The sequence below is a fragment of the Eucyclogobius newberryi genome, unplaced genomic scaffold (assembly GCF_026437365.1).
Source record: "Eucyclogobius newberryi isolate DKJ021-1_F unplaced genomic scaffold, fEucNew1.0.hap1 SCAF_68, whole genome shotgun sequence".
Classification (NCBI taxonomy): domain Eukaryota; kingdom Metazoa; phylum Chordata; class Actinopteri; order Gobiiformes; family Gobiidae; genus Eucyclogobius; species Eucyclogobius newberryi.
Window position 1 is genome coordinate 249,392 of NW_027316367.1, and position 13,333 is coordinate 262,724.

At 45.5% G+C, this 13,333-nt stretch overlaps 4 non-coding genes across 4 annotated transcripts; all 4 read right to left on the reverse strand.

The window, feature by feature from the left end:
* Positions 1-1,390: 1,390 nt before the first annotated feature.
* trnam-cau (transfer RNA methionine (anticodon CAU)) lies at positions 1,391-1,463 on the reverse strand. Its single transcript has one exon. It is a non-coding gene; the product is annotated as a tRNA-Met (tRNA).
* Positions 1,464-3,116: 1,653 nt separating this feature from the next.
* Positions 3,117-3,189, reverse strand: trnam-cau (transfer RNA methionine (anticodon CAU)). Its single transcript has one exon. It is a non-coding gene; the product is annotated as a tRNA-Met (tRNA).
* Positions 3,190-6,565: 3,376 nt separating this feature from the next.
* On the reverse strand, positions 6,566-6,638 carry trnam-cau (transfer RNA methionine (anticodon CAU)). Its single transcript has one exon. It is a non-coding gene; the product is annotated as a tRNA-Met (tRNA).
* Positions 6,639-8,289: 1,651 nt separating this feature from the next.
* On the reverse strand, positions 8,290-8,362 carry trnam-cau (transfer RNA methionine (anticodon CAU)). The gene has a single exon. It is a non-coding gene; the product is annotated as a tRNA-Met (tRNA).
* Between the last annotated feature and the right edge of the window lie 4,971 nt (positions 8,363-13,333).

Below are 13,333 nucleotides of genomic sequence, written 5' to 3' on the forward strand. Positions count from 1 at the left end.
TAAAATTGTAAAAAAAAAATACTCACTTGTTGTCATTTGGACACTGTTTTTTAGAAAAACAAGACGTTCCACTCTCATCCAAGAGTCATTCTCAATATGCGGATGGAGTCTGGGAACATCTATTCCTTTCTGAGTAATCCCACCGGGCGGAACCTCCTGATAAAGGGTGTTTGCAGTTTCACTTGAAACTGCTCTTCCTTGTATCTTAACAGCCCTGTAATTGGCTATCAAAATCCTACTTTAAACTGACTGTCGCTCCCTCATCCCTGATTCGCATCAGAATGGCCAGGGCTTCCCCCGCCCCATGGCTTCAAAACGCCATCATACATGACCAATCATACAAGCAATCTTAAAGATCTTAAAGTATCTTAAAGCTCCATTTCAATCAAAAGAGGGCTTCACATTTTAACAAAGATGGCTTCCTTATCTCCTCTTTCAAACCATCTCTTCTCCCTGCTTAGAATTCTCTCCTCACTGTCCTTAAAAGAGTGGTTTGTGGCTTTAAGATGAAGATGCACAGCACTCTGTGGTACTGGATTTGCGTGCTTTCTGTGCTGATAAAGCCTCTTGTGCAGTGGCTGTTTTGTCTCACCTATATACCACTCTTTACAACGTTCTTCACTGCATTGGATAGAAAACACTAGATTGTTCTGTTTTTGTGTCGGCATCTTGTCCTTAGGGTGGACCAGTTTTTGTCTTAAAGTGTTGTCTGCTTTAAAAAAGACGGGAAGTTCGTGTTGTCTAAAGATTCTTTGCAGTTTTCCAGACAGTCCCAAGACATAAGTGTTAGAGACAACACTTCTTCTTGGTTCTGTTTCCTTTGGTCCCTTTTTTGCTACTTTTTTGTCCTCTTTACTTTGCTAAGAGCCCAAGCAGGGTAACCACTGACTGAGAGGGCTTTCCAGATGCTTTCTCCCCCTTCCTCTTGTTTTGTTTTTTCTACTATTAAAAAGTACACCAAACAATTATGGTACAGACATTACCCACAATTTCAACCCTACAAACTCTGGACACATGTTTATGACTTGTTTAAAGAGGTTTTGAGTTAAATCAAGACCATATACAAAGTTAGCTTGTGACAAGTTCGCTTGTGACAAGTTAGCTTGTGACAAGTTTTATTTGAACATGCGTCTCTCTTTTCTCCGTCCTGTGTTTCCGTAGAGGTAATTTTTCACTGTAATTTCAAACATTGCTTAGAGCAAGTACCCCTGAACTAAACGATCCTTGTCTGTATATTTGTGAGATAAAAAAGTTGTCGGCTTTAAAGCAGGAATATGCCAGGAGTTTTTTTCTGGGTTTAAATGTGTCGATGCGTGAAAGCTGTTTGTGTTTTTAAAGCTTCTTTTTTCGGCATTTCATTGTAAACGAGAAAACTGGTGTCTAGAAACAATGCCCCGTGTGAGAATTGAACTCACGACCTTCAGATTATGAGACTGACGCGCTGCCTACTGCGCTAACGAGGCCACAAGCACCATTGACACCTGAGTTATTGTGATTTTACTTTAACCTGTGGATTTGAGATCTATTGTAAAATTGTAAAAAAACAAATTAATTTGTTGTCATTTGGACACTGTTTTTTAGAAAAACAAGACGTTCCACTCTCATCCAAGAGTCATTCTCAATATAGGGGTCGAGTCTGGGAACATCTATTCCTTTCTGAGTAATCCTACCAGTGACACCTGAGTTGTTGTCTTTTTACTTTCACCTGTGGATTTTAAATCTATTGTAAAATTGTAAAAAAAAAATACTCACTTGTTGTCATTTGGACACTGTTTTTTAGAAAAACAAGACGTTCCACTCTCATCCAAGAGTCATTCTCAATATGCGGATGGAGTCTGGGAACATCTATTCCTTTCTGAGTAATCCCACCGGGCGGAACCTCCTGATAAAGGGTGTTTGCAGTTTCACTTGAAACTGCTCTTCCTTGTATCTTAACAGCCCTGTAATTGGCTATCAAAATCCTACTTTAAACTGACTGTCGCTCCCTCATCCCTGATTCGCATCAGAATGGCCAGGGCTTCCCCCGCCCCATGGCTTCAAAACGCCATCATACATGACCAATCATACAAGCAATCTTAAAGATCTTAAAGTATCTTAAAGCTCCATTTCAATCAAAAGAGGGCTTCACATTTTAACAAAGATGGCTTCCTTATCTCCTCTTTCAAACCATCTCTTCTCCCTGCTTAGAATTCTCTCCTCACTGTCCTTAAAAGAGTGGTTTGTGGCTTTAAGATGAAGATGCACAGCACTCTGTGGTACTGGATTTGCGTGCTTTCTGTGCTGATAAAGCCTCTTGTGCAGTGGCTGTTTTGTCTCACCTATATACCACTCTTTACAACGTTCTTCACTGCATTGGATAGAAAACACTAGATTGTTCTGTTTTTGTGTCGGCATCTTGTCCTTAGGGTGGACCAGTTTTTGTCTTAAAGTGTTGTCTGCTTTAAAAAAGACGGGAAGTTCGTGTTGTCTAAAGATTCTTTGCAGTTTTCCAGACAGTCCCAAGACATAAGTGTTAGAGACAACACTTCTTCTTGGTTCTGTTTCCTTTGGTCCCTTTTTTGCTACTTTTTTGTCCTCTTTACTTTGCTAAGAGCCCAAGCAGGGTAACCACTGACTGAGAGGGCTTTCCAGATGCTTTCTCCCCCTTCCTCTTGTTTTGTTTTTTCTACTATTAAAAAGTACACCAAACAATTATGGTACAGACATTACCCACAATTTCAACCCTACAAACTCTGGACACATGTTTATGACTTGTTTAAAGAGGTTTTGAGTTAAATCAAGACCATATACAAAGTTAGCTTGTGACAAGTTCGCTTGTGACAAGTTAGCTTGTGACAAGTTTTATTTGAACATGCGTCTCTCTTTTCTCCGTCCTGTGTTTCCGTAGAGGTAATTTTTCACTGTAATTTCAAACATTGCTTAGAGCAAGTACCCCTGAACTAAACGATCCTTGTCTGTATATTTGTGAGATAAAAAAGTTGTCGGCTTTAAAGCAGGAATATGCCAGGAGTTTTTTTCTGGGTTTAAATGTGTCGATGCGTGAAAGCTGTTTGTGTTTTTAAAGCTTCTTTTTTCGGCATTTCATGGTAAACGAGAAAACTGGTGTCTAGAAATAATGCCCCGTGTGAGAATTGAACTCACGACCTTCAGATTATGAGACTGACGCGCTGCCTACTGCGCTAATGAGGCCACAAGCACCATTGACACCTGAGTTAGGGTGATTTTACTTTAACCTGTGGATTTGAGATCTATTGTAAAATTGTAAAAAAAAAAATTAATTTGTTGTCATTTGGACACTGTTTTTTAGAAAAACAAGACGTTCCACTCTCATCCAAGAGTCATTCTCAATATAGGGATCGAGTCTGGGAACATCTATTCCTTTCTGAGTAATCCTACCAGTGACACCTGAGTTGTTGTCTTTTTACTTTCACCTGTGGATTTTAAATCTATTGTAAAATTGTAAAAAAAAATACTCACTTGTTGTCATTTGGACACTGTTTTTTAGAAAAACAAGACGTTCCACTCTCATCCAAGAGTCATTCTCAATATGCGGATCGAGTCTGGGAACATCTATTCCTTTCTGAGTAATCCCACCGGGCGGAACCTCCTGATAAAGGGTGTTTGCAGTTTCACTTGAAACTGCTCTTCCCTGTATCTTAACAGCCCTGTAATTGGCTATCAAAATCCTACTTTAAACTGACTGTCGCTCCCTCATCCCTGATTCTTATCAGAATGGCCAGGGCTTCCCCCGCCCCATGGCTTCAAAACGCCATCATACACGACCAATCATACAAGCAATCTTAAAGATCTTAAAGTATCTTAAAGCTCCATTTCAATCAAAAGAGGGCTTCACATTTTAACAAAGATGGCTTCCTTATCTCCTCTTTCAAACCATCTCTTCTCCCTGCTTAGAATTCTCTCCTCACTGTCCTTAAAAGAGTGGTTTGTGGCTTTAAGATGAAGATGCACAGCACTCTGTGGTACTGAATTTGCGTGCTTTCTGTGCTGATAAAGCCTCTTGTGCAGTGGCTGTTTTGTCTCACCTATATACCACTCTTTATAACGTTCTTCACTGCATTGGATGGAAAACACTAGATTGTTCTGTTTTTGTGTCGGCATCTTGTCCTTAGGGTGGACCAGTTTTTGTCTTAAAGTGTTGTCTGCTTTAAAAAAGACGGGAAGTTCAGGTTGTCTAAAGATTCTTTGCAGTTTTCCAGACAGTCCCAAGACATAAGTGTTAGAGACAACACTTCTTCTTGGTTCTGTTTCCTTTGGTTCCTTTTTTGCTACTTTTTTGTCCTCTTCACTTTGCTAAGAGCCCAAGCAGGGTAACCACTGACTGAGAGGGCTTTCCAGATGCTTTTTCCTCCTTCCTCTTGTTTTGTTTTTTCTACTATTAAAAAGTACACCAAACAATTATGGTACAGACATTACCCACAATTTAAACCCTACAAACTCTGGACACATGTTTACGACTTGTTTAAAGAGGTTTTGAGTTAAATCAAGACCATATACAAAGTTAGCTTGTGACAAGTTCGCTTGTGACAAGTTCGCTTGTGACAAGTTTTATTTGAACATGCGTCTCTCTTTTCTCCGTCCTGTGTTTCCGTAGAGGTAATTTTTCACTGTAATTTGAACATTGCTTAGAGCAAGTACCCCTGAACTAAACGATCCTTGTCTGTATAGTTGTGAGATAAAAAAGTTGTCGGCTTTAAAGCAGGAATATGCCAGGAGTTTTTTTCTGGGTTTAAATGTGTCGATGCGTGAAAGCTGTTTGTGTTTTTAAAGCTTCTTTTTTCGGCGTTTCATGGTAAACGAGAAAACTGGTGTCTAGAAACAATGCCCCGTGTGAGGACTGAACTCACGACCTTCAGATTATGAGACTGACGCGCCGCCTACTGCACTAACGAGGCCACAAGCAGCATTGACACCTGAGTTGTTGTGATTTTACTTTAACCTGTGGATTTGAGATCTATTGTAAAATTGTAAAAAAAAATATTCATTTGTTGTCATTTGGACACTGTTTTTTAGAAAAACAAGACGTTCCACTCTCATCCAAGAGTCATTCTCAATATAGGGATCGAGTCTGGGAACATCTATTCCTTTCTGAGTAATCCTACCAGTGACACCTGAGTTGTTGTCTTTTTACTTTCACCTGTGGATTTTAAATCTATTGTAAAATTGTAAAAAAAAATACTCACTCGTTGTCATTTGGACACTGTTTTTTAGAAAAACAAGACGTTCCACTCTCATCCAAGAGTCATTCTCAATATGCGGATCGAGTCTGGGAACATCTATTCCTTTCTGAGTAATCCCACCGGGCGGAACCTCCTGATAAAGGGTGTTTGCAGTTTCACTTGAAACTGCTCTTCCTTGTATCTTAACAGCCCTGTAATTGGCTATCAAAATCCTACTTTAAACTGACTGTCGCTCCCTCATCCCTGATTCGCATCGGAATGGCCAGGGCTTCCCCCGCCCCATGGCTTCAAAACGCCATCATACATGACCAATCATACAAGCAATCTTAAAGATCTTAAAGTATCTTAAAGCTCCATTTCAATCAAAAGAGGGCTTCACATTTTAACAAAGATGGCTTCCTTATCTCCTCTTTCAAACCATCTCTTCTCCCTGCTTAGAATTCTCTCCTCACTGTCCTTAAAAGAGTGGTTTGTGGCTTTAAGATGAAGATGCACAGCACTCTGTGGTACTGAATTTGCGTGCTTTCTGTGCTGATAAAGCCTCTTGTGCAGTGGCTGTTTTGTCTCACCTATATACCACTCTTTACAACGTTCTTCACTGCATTGGATGGAAAACACTAGATTGTTCTTTTTTTTTGTCGGCATCTTGTCCTTAGGGTGGACCAGTTTTTGTCTTAAAGTGTTGTCTGCTTTAAAAAAGACGGGAAGTTCGTGTTGTCTAAAGATTCTTTGCAGTTTTCCAGACAGTCCCAAGACATAAGTGTTAGAGACAACACTTCTTCTTGGTTCTGTTTCCTTTGGTTCCTTTTTTGCTACTTTTTTGTCCTCTTCACTTTGCTAAGAGCCCAAGCAGGGTAACCACTGACTGAGAGGGCTTTCCAGATGCTTTTTCCTCCTTCCTCTTGTTTTGTTTTTTCTACTATTAAAAAGTACACCAAACAATTATGGTACAGACATTACCCACAATTTCAACCCTACAAACTCTGGACACATGTTTACGACTTGTTTAAAGAGGTTTTGAGTTAAATCAAGACCATATACAAAGTTAGCTTGTGACAAGTTCGCTTGTGACAAGTTAGCTTGTGACAAGTTTTATTTGAATAGGCGTCTCTCTTTTCTCCGTCCTGTGTTTCCGTAGAGGTAATTTTTCACTGTAATTTCAAACATTGCTTAGAGCAAGTACCCCTGAACTAAACGATCCTTGTCTGTATATTTGTGAGATAAAAAAGTTGTCGGCTTTAAAGCAGGAATATGCCAGGAGTTTTTTTCTGGGTTTAAATGTGTCGATGCGTGAAAGCTGTTTGTGTTTTTAAAGCTTCTTTTTTCGGCATTTCATGGTAAACAAGAAAACTGGTGTCCAGTAACAATGCCCCGTGTGAGAATTGAACTCACAGCCTTCAGATTATGAGACTGACGCGCTGCCTACTGCGCTAACGAGGCCAAAAGCACCATTGACACCTGAGTTGTTGTGATTTTACTTTAACCTGTGGATTTGAGATCTATTGTAAAATTGTAAAAAAAAAAATCATTTGTTGTCATTTGGACACTGTTTTTTAGAAAAACAAGACGTTCCACTCTCATCCAAGAGTCATTCTCAATATAGGGATCGAGTCTGGGAACATCTATTCCTTTCTGAGTAATCCTACCAGTGACACCTGAGTTGTTGTCTTTTTACTTTCACCTGTGGATTTTAAATCTATTGTAAAATTGTAAAAAAAAATACTCACTTGTTGTCATTTGGACACTGTTTTTTAGAAAAACAAGACGTTCCACTCTCATCCAAGAGTCATTCTCAATATGCGGATCGAGTCTGGGAACATCTATTCCTTTCTGAGTAATCCCACCGGGCGGAACCTCCTGATAAAGGGTGTTTGCAGTTTCACTTGAAACTGCTCTTCCTTGTATCTTAACAGCCCTGTAATTGGCTATCAAAATCCTACTTTAAACTGACTGTCGCTCCCTCATCCCTGATTCGCATCGGAATGGCCAGGGCTTCCCCCGCCCCATGGCTTCAAAACGCCATCATACACGACCAATCATACAAGCAATCTTAAAGATCTTAAAGTATCTTAAAGCTCCATTTCAATCAAAAGAGGGCTTCACATTTTAACAAAGATGGCTTCCTTATCTCCTCTTTCAAACCATCTCTTCTCCCTGCTTAGAATTCTCTCCTCACTGTCCTTAAAAGAGTGGTTTGTGGCTTTAAGATGAAGATGCACAGCACTCTGTGGTACTGAATTTGCGTGCTTTCTGTGCTGATAAAGCCTCTTGTGCAGTGGCTGTTTTGTCTCACCTATATACCACTCTTTACAACGTTCTTCACTGCATTGGATGGAAAACACTAGATTGTTCTGTTTTTGTGTCGGCATCTTGTCCTTAGGGTGGACCAGTTTTTGTCTTAAAGTGTTGTCTGCTTTAAAAAAGACGGGAAGTTCGTGTTGTCTAAAGATTCTTTGCAGTTTTCCAGACAGTCCCAAGACATAAGTGTTAGAGACAACACTTCTTCTTGGTTCTGTTTCCTTTGGTCCCTTTTTAGCTACTTTTTTGTCCTCTTCACTTTGCTAAGAGCCCAAGCAGGGTAACCACTGACTGAGAGGGCTTTCCAGATGCTTTTTCCTCCTTCCTCTTGTTTTGTTTTTTCTACTATTAAAAAGTACACCAAACAATTATGGTACAGACATTACCCACAATTTCAACCCTACAAACTCTGGACACATGTTTACGACTTGTTTAAAGAGGTTTTGAGTTAAATCAAGACCATATACAAAGTTAGCTTGTGACAAGTTCGCTTGTGACAAGTTAGCTTGTGACAAGTTTTATTTGAACATGCGTCTCTCTTTTCTCCGTCCTGTGTTTCCGTAGAGGTAATTTTTCACTGTAATTTCAAACATTGCTTAGAGCAAGTACCCCTGAACTAAACGATCCTTGTCTGTATAGTTGTGAGATAAAAAAGTTGTCGGCTTTAAAGCAGGAATATGCCAGGAGTTTTTTTCTGGGTTTAAATGTGTCGATGCGTGAAAGCTGTTTGTGTTTTTAAAGCTTCTTTTTTCGGCGTTTCATGGTAAACGAGAAAACTGGTGTCTAGAAACAATGCCCCGTGTGAGGACTGAACTCACGACCTTCAGATTATGAGACTGACGCGCTGCCTACTGCACTAACGAGGCCACAAGCAGCATTGACACCTGAGTTGTTGTGATTTTACTTTAACCTGTGGATTTGAGATCTATTGTAAAATTGTAAAAAAAAATATTCATTTGTTGTCATTTGGACACTGTTTTTTAGAAAAACAAGACGTTCCACTCTCATCCAAGAGTCATTCTCAATATAGGGATCGAGTCTGGGAACATCTATTCCTTTCTGAGTAATCCTACCAGTGACACCTGAGTTGTTGTCTTTTTACTTTCACCTGTGGATTTTAAATCTATTGTAAAATTGTAAAAAAAATACTCACTTGTTGTCATTTGGACACTGTTTTTTAGAAAAACAAGACGTTCCACTCTCATCCAAGAGTCATTCTCAATATGCGGATCGAGTCTGGGAACATCTATTCCTTTCTGAGTAATCCCACCGGGCGGAACCTCCTGATAAAGGGTGTTTGCAGTTTCACTTGAAACTGCTCTTCCTTGTATCTTAACAGCCCTGTAATTGGCTATCAAAATCCTACTTTAAACTGACTGTCGCTCCCTCATCCCTGATTCGCATCGGAATGGCCAGGGCTTCCCCCGCCCCATGGCTTCAAAACGCCATCATACATGACCAATCATACAAGCAATCTTAAAGATCTTAAAGTATCTTAAAGCTCCATTTCAATCAAAAGAGGGCTTCACATTTTAACAAAGATGGCTTCCTTATCTCCTCTTTCAAACCATCTCTTCTCCCTGCTTAGAATTCTCTCCTCACTGTCCTTAAAAGAGTGGTTTGTGGCTTTAAGATGAAGATGCACAGCACTCTGTGGTACTGAATTTGCGTGCTTTCTGTGCTGATAAAGCCTCTTGTGCAGTGGCTGTTTTGTCTCACCTATATACCACTCTTTACAACGTTCTTCACTGCATTGGATGGAAAACACTAGATTGTTCTGTTTTTGTGTCGGCATCTTGTCCTTAGGGTGGACCAGTTTTTGTCTTAAAGTGTTGTCTGCTTTAAAAAAGACGGGAAGTTCGTGTTGTCTAAAGATTCTTTGCAGTTTTCCAGACAGTCCCAAGACATAAGTGTTAGAGACAACACTTCTTCTTGGTTCTGTTTCCTTTGGTTCCTTTTTTGCTACTTTTTTGTCCTCTTCACTTTGCTAAGAGCCCAAGCAGGGTAACCACTGACTGAGAGGGCTTTCCAGATGCTTTTTCCTCCTTCCTCTTGTTTTGTTTTTTCTACTATTAAAAAGTACACCAAACAATTATGGTACAGACATTACCCACAATTTCAACCCTACAAACTCTGGACACATGTTTACGACTTGTTTAAAGAGGTTTTGAGTTAAATCAAGACCATATACAAAGTTAGCTTGTGACAAGTTCGCTTGTGACAAGTTAGCTTGTGACAAGTTTTATTTGAATAGGCGTCTCTCTTTTCTCCGTCCTGTGTTTCCGTAGAGGTAATTTTTCACTGTAATTTCAAACATTGCTTAGAGCAAGTACCCCTGAACTAAACGATCCTTGTCTGTATATTTGTGAGATAAAAAAGTTGTCGGCTTTAAAGCAGGAATATGCCAGGAGTTTTTTTCTGGGTATAACCCTTTAGGCGCCAGAGATTATGGATGAAATAAATGTATAAATAAAAAACTTCCTGAGATACAGAGAACTGAAGCCGGGGCACAGCTCTGGGTCGGCAGTGCCCCTGGAGGCCCGTAGAAGCTCCACACTCCAGTTGATTCTTGGATAAAAGGGCACCCAGCCGGTCTCGAACTCGCGTGAGGCGGAGCAGGGATCATCCACCCCGCACACGGCCAGACTTTGCCCGGCCAGGGAGCACCTTCTGCGGGTCGGAGGCTCCGGGTCGGAGCCCCTGGAGCCTGGAGCCCTCACCGGGCCCCGAACTCGGCTGCCGGAGGCAGTGCAGTGCCTCATGGATAAAAGGGCACCCAGCCGGTCTCGAACTCGCGTGAGGCGGAGCAGGGATCATCCACCCCGCACACGGCCAGACTTTGCCCGGCCAGGGAGCACCTTCTGCGGGTCAGAGGCTCCGGGTCGGAGCCCCTGGAGCCTGGAGCCCTCACCGGGCCCCGAACTCGGCTGCCGGAGGCAGTGCAGTGCCTCATGGATAAAAGGGCACCCAGCCGGTCTCGAACTCGCGTGAGGCGGAGCAGGGATCATCCACCCCGCACACGGCCAGACTTTGCCCGGCCAGGGAGCACCTTCTGCGGGTCGGAGGCTCCGGGTCGGAGCCCCTGGAGCCTGGAGCCCTCACCGGGCCCCGAACTCGGCTGCCGGAGGCAGTGCAGTGCCTCATGGATAAAAGGGCACCCAGCTGGTCTCGAACTCGCGTGAGGCGGAGCAGGGATCATCCACCCCGCACACGGCCAGACTTTGCCCGGCCAGGGAGCACCTTCTGCGGGTCGGAGGCTCCGGGTCGGAGCCCCTGGAGCCTGGAGCCCTCACCGGGCCCCGAACTCGGCTGCCGGAGGAAGTGCAGTGCCTCATGGATAAAAGGGCACCCAGCCGGTCTCGAACTCGCGTGAGGCGGAGCAGGGATCATCCACCCCGCACACGGCCAGACTTTGCCCGGCCAGGGAGCACCTTCTGCGGGTCGGAGGCTCCGGGTCGGAGCCCCTGGAGCCTGGAGCCCTCACCGGGCCCCGAACTCGGCTGCCGGAGGCAGTGCAGTGCCTCATGGATAAAAGGGCACCCAGCCGGTCTCGAACTCGCGTGAGGCGGAGCAGGGATCATCCACCCCGCACACGACCAGACTTTGCCCGGGGAAGGGCCACTCTGGCTGGGCATGGCCCCCACTGAGCACCCCCTGGAACCCCTGGAGCCCCCGGAGCACCTCCAGAGCCACCCCCCACTCCTCCAGACTCTGCCCGGGGAAGGGCCACTCTGGCTGGGCATGGCCTCCGCCGAGCACCCCCTGGAAATCCGTGCCCTTGGTACTCCGACTGGAGTACCAAGGGAACGGCCCAGCACTCACCACAGAGGCTCGCGCCGGCCCCGGCCCACCTTTCGTCCCCGGGTACCCACACTTAAGCACCCCAACACGAGCTACACACCCTTGGTGCAGCCCCCTGGAAGTCCGTGCCCTTGGTACTCTGAGCCACTTTAAAAGATAAAAAGCACCAGGACCCCAAGGCCCTGGCTCCCCTGTCCCCTACACCACACTTGGAGGCAGGGCCCTTGCCCTCCACTGGCTGCCCCCGCGCCCAATGTACTCCATAACCGAAGAAGAGAGGGGGACCCGGAGGCCGGCCTACTAGGGTAACAGGTTTAATTTAGAGCCGGGGCTCTGGACCACAAATGCCAACAACCCCGCAGTGCGCAGGAGCCTTCGAAGCTGGATGAAACCAGAACGGGGCCCTACGATGGCGGTGACCAGCCAGTTGATAGCAAAGTGAGCCCTGGACAGGAGCTGCATTTGACAAACTCAGAGACGAGGAAGGGACCGGAGTCGGACCAAATATATCATCTGGCGCTGTGTCCAGCGTGAGGGTGAGCCAGCGCAAATCAGGACCACAAATGCCAACAACCCCGCAGTGCGCAGGAGCCTTCGAAGCTGGATGAAACCAGAACGGGGCCCTACGATGGCGGTGACCAGCCAGTTGATAGCAAAGTGAGCCCTGGACAGGCGCTGCATTTGACAAACTCAGAGACGAGGAAGGGACCGGAGTCGGACCAAATATATCATCTGGCGCTGTGTCCAGCGTAAGGGTGAGCCAGCGCAAATCAGGACCACAAATGCCAACAACCCCGCAGTGCGCAGGAGCCTTCGAAGCTGGATGAAACCAGAACGGGGCCCTACGATGGCGGTGACCAGCCAGTTGATAGCAAAGTGAGCCCTGGACAGGAGCTGCATTTGACAAACTCAGAGACGAGGAAGGGACCGGAGTCGGACCAAATATATCATCTGGCGCTGTGTCCAGCGTGAGGGTGAGCCAGCGCAAATCAGGACCACAAATGCCAACAACCCCGCAGTGCGCAGGAGCCTTCGAAGCTGGATGAAACCAGAACGGGGCCCTACGATGGCGGTGACCAGCCAGTTGATAGCAAAGTGAGCCCTGGACAGGCGCTGCATTTGACAAACTCAGAGACGAGGAAGGGACCGGAGTCGGACCAAATATATCATCTGGCGCTGTGTCCAGCGTAAGGGTGAGCCAGCGCAAATCAGGACCACAAATGCCAACAACCCCGCAGTGCGCAGGAGCCTTCGAAGCTGGATGAAACCAGAACGGGGCCCTACGATGGCGGTGACCAGCCAGTTGATAGCAAAGTGAGCCCTGGACAGGAGCTGCATTTGACAAACTCAGAGACGAGGAAGGGACCGGAGTCGGACCAAATATATCATCTGGCGCTGTGTCCAGCGTAAGGGTGAGCCAGCGCAAATCAGGACCACAAATGCCAACAACCCCGCAGTGCGCAGGAGCCTTCGAAGCTGGATGAAACCAGAACGGGGCCCTACGATGGCGGTGACCAGCCAGTTGATAGCAAAGTGAGCCCTGGACAGGCGCTGCATTTGACAAACTCAGAGACGAGGAAGGGACCGGAGTCGGACCAAATATATCATCTGGCGCTGTGTCCAGCGTAAGGGTGAGCCAGCGCAAATCAGGACCACAAATGCCAACAACCCCGCAGTGCGCAGGAGCCTTCGAAGCTGGATGAAACCAGAACGGGGCCCTACGATGGCGGTGACCAGCCAGTTGATAGCAAAGTGAGCCCTGGACAGGCGCTGCATTTGACAAACTCAGAGACGAGGAAGGGACCGGAGTCGGACCAAAAATATGCGCCGGCCCTGCCCCCCGCCCCGCGCAGAGCCATCGGACACGTTGAGGCTGAAGGGGACTGGCGCAGAGCCCTTGGGCCCAGGGGCTAAGCGCAGCCATCATCCTTCAAGCCGCGCCTCCTGCTGCGCGGGGGTGAGTGACAATGGGCTCGGACTGTGGTTCCGTCGGACGCGTTGAGGCTGAAGGAGACTGGCGCAGAGCCCCTGTAACA